The 2,376-nt window shown below is 42.4% G+C and overlaps 1 pseudogene; it reads left to right on the top strand.

Annotated features, from left to right (window-relative positions):
- Nucleotides 1-695: 695 nt before the first annotated feature.
- Nucleotides 696-1,957, top strand: LOC101585882 (annotated as a pseudogene).
- Nucleotides 1,958-2,376: the final 419 nt, after the last annotated feature.

The following is a 2,376-nucleotide window of genomic DNA, read 5'->3' on the forward strand; positions in this document are numbered from 1 at the left end:
TATCTGTCTATCACAATGTTCTCACCTAAATTCAAAATGGATTAAATATCTAACCATTAAAACAGAAACACTAAATCTCCTTGCAGAGAAAGTAGTTGGAAATCTTGAAGATATAGTTGTAGGCACAAATTTCATTTTCAAAAAACAAGCTGCATGGAAAATTCTTCAATGAATAAACTACTAGGACCTCATCTTAATGGGAAGTTTCTGTACATCAAAAGACCTCACCAACAGTGCAAATAGATAACACACAGACATTAAAAATATCCTAATCAATAATAGCTCCTACAAAAGTCTTCTATTTGGAATATCCAAAGAACAAAAAAAAAATCAGATCCCAAGATTTATTTCATTTTTCCCCTATGTTTTAATGTAGGGGCTACAGAGTGCTCAGGGTATTACTACTGTATTGGACTTATAAAGGATTCTCATGTTTACAGCTTCCCAAGTGCTGGTATTAGCGGTATGCATCACAATGCCTAGTCTCAATCACTTTCTAAGCATGCCCCAATGGTGGGGCTGGAACTGCAGTCCTGGGATGAAACATCCAGTCCCTGCGCATTCCTGCAGGTGTTTTAATCTGTTGAGATATTTGGCCAGCTCTTGGCCTGAAAATCTAATGACCCAATCCAAAAATGGTGAAGTGAGATCCTACTCTTAACATGATGAGGTCAACGAGAAACCAAGGACAAGGCATGAAAAAAGAACTTCTGGATTATGAGGAAGATGAAGAGACACAGGCTCTTGCTGAGAGCACTCCTATACTTCTAAGAAAGATGTGTAAGTCTCCTATGTTGCCATTCATAATTCTGGCTTTTGGGACTTCCTACTGAATACAGAGCTCTTGAGAGCGGTCCAGGACATTGGCTTTTAACACCCCTCAAAGGTTCAGCATGAGTGCATCCCCAGACCATCCTGGTCATGGATATCCTGTGTCAGGCCAAGTCTGGAATGGGCAGGATAGCGATCTTCGTGATGGTCACCCAACATCAAATTGAGCCTGTCATTGGGAAGTTGACAGATCTGGGCATGTGTCACACAAGAGAGCTAGCCTTGCAGTCAACAGTGTGTATGAGTGCTTCTCCAAGTACATGCACAGTCTCAAGTTGTCCGTGCATTTTGGAGGCCATTTGGTCAAGAAAGATGAAGAAGTACGAAGCAAAACAGTACTGACGTCGAAGTAAGAACCCCAGGGTGCATCCTGGCACTCATAAAAAACAGCACCCTCAACCTGAAGAACATGGAGCACCTTTTGCTTGACATGAGTGACAAGATGCTGGAGCAGCTAGTCATGAGACCGAATGTACAGGAGATAATTCACCAAACACACCATGAGGAGCATTGCATGATATTTAGTGCCACTGTGATGAAGGAGATCTGGCCAGTCTGCAGGACGTTCATGCAGGATCTCATGGAAGTGTTTCTAAATCATGACACCAAGCTCATGCTGCTTGGCCTACAGCAGTAATACCTGAAGCTCAAAGACAATGAGAAGAACTGCAAGCTGTCCGATCTGCTAGATGTATTAGAATTTAAACAGGTCATGCTTTTTGTGAAGTTGGAACAGAATTTCATGGCTCTGGCCTAGCTACTGGTGTAGTGGAACTTGCTGCCCATCGCCATACCATTTGGCATGGCACAGCAGGAGAACTCATGATACCTGCAGCTGAAAGATTTCCACTGGTGGATTGTGTTGGCGACTAACCTGTTTGGACAAGGGATAGACATTGAAAGTATCAACATTTTCTTCAGGTATTATATGCTTGAAGATTCAGACACTTACGTGCACTGGGTTGCCTCTGCAGGTCCCTTTGCTACCAAAGTCCTGGCCAACACTTTGGTGTGCAATAAGAATGATGCCAAAATGCTTAATGATTTTCAAGACTGGTTTGAAGTAAATGTGGCTGGGCTTCCAGAAGAGATTGACATCTTCACAAATATTGAGCAGATCCTGTAAAAGCGTTCCAGGAATGCCATCATCATCAGGCCCTGTCTGCCTCGCTGGCCACAAACAAATCTCCTTCCTGTTTAAAACGTGTAGCTTTATGTAACAATATATTTTTATAATGGAAAAACTATGAGCATCTGAGAAGAAGACACACTTCGCAGGAAAAGAAATATAACAGGCAAATAAACAACTGAAAAATGCTCCACTTCACTGGCAATTTGAGAAGTGCAATCTAAAACAGTGAGATGCCATATCTATGCTGAAAGAATGGTTGTCATAAGGAAATCAACTGTGCAGTGAGGTAGATCAGCATTCTACAGCACCTGATTAAGCAAGTGTAGGCAGGTTCAGGGTACCAAAGCTTGATGCCAGCCACCACACACCAGGCCAGCCCCCAACTAATGGTGGGATCAGAAAGTGAAGAAATA

The sequence above is a fragment of the Octodon degus genome, unplaced genomic scaffold, assembly GCF_000260255.1.
Source record: "Octodon degus isolate 3935 unplaced genomic scaffold, OctDeg1.0 scaffold00103, whole genome shotgun sequence".
Lineage (NCBI taxonomy): Eukaryota > Metazoa > Chordata > Mammalia > Rodentia > Octodontidae > Octodon > Octodon degus.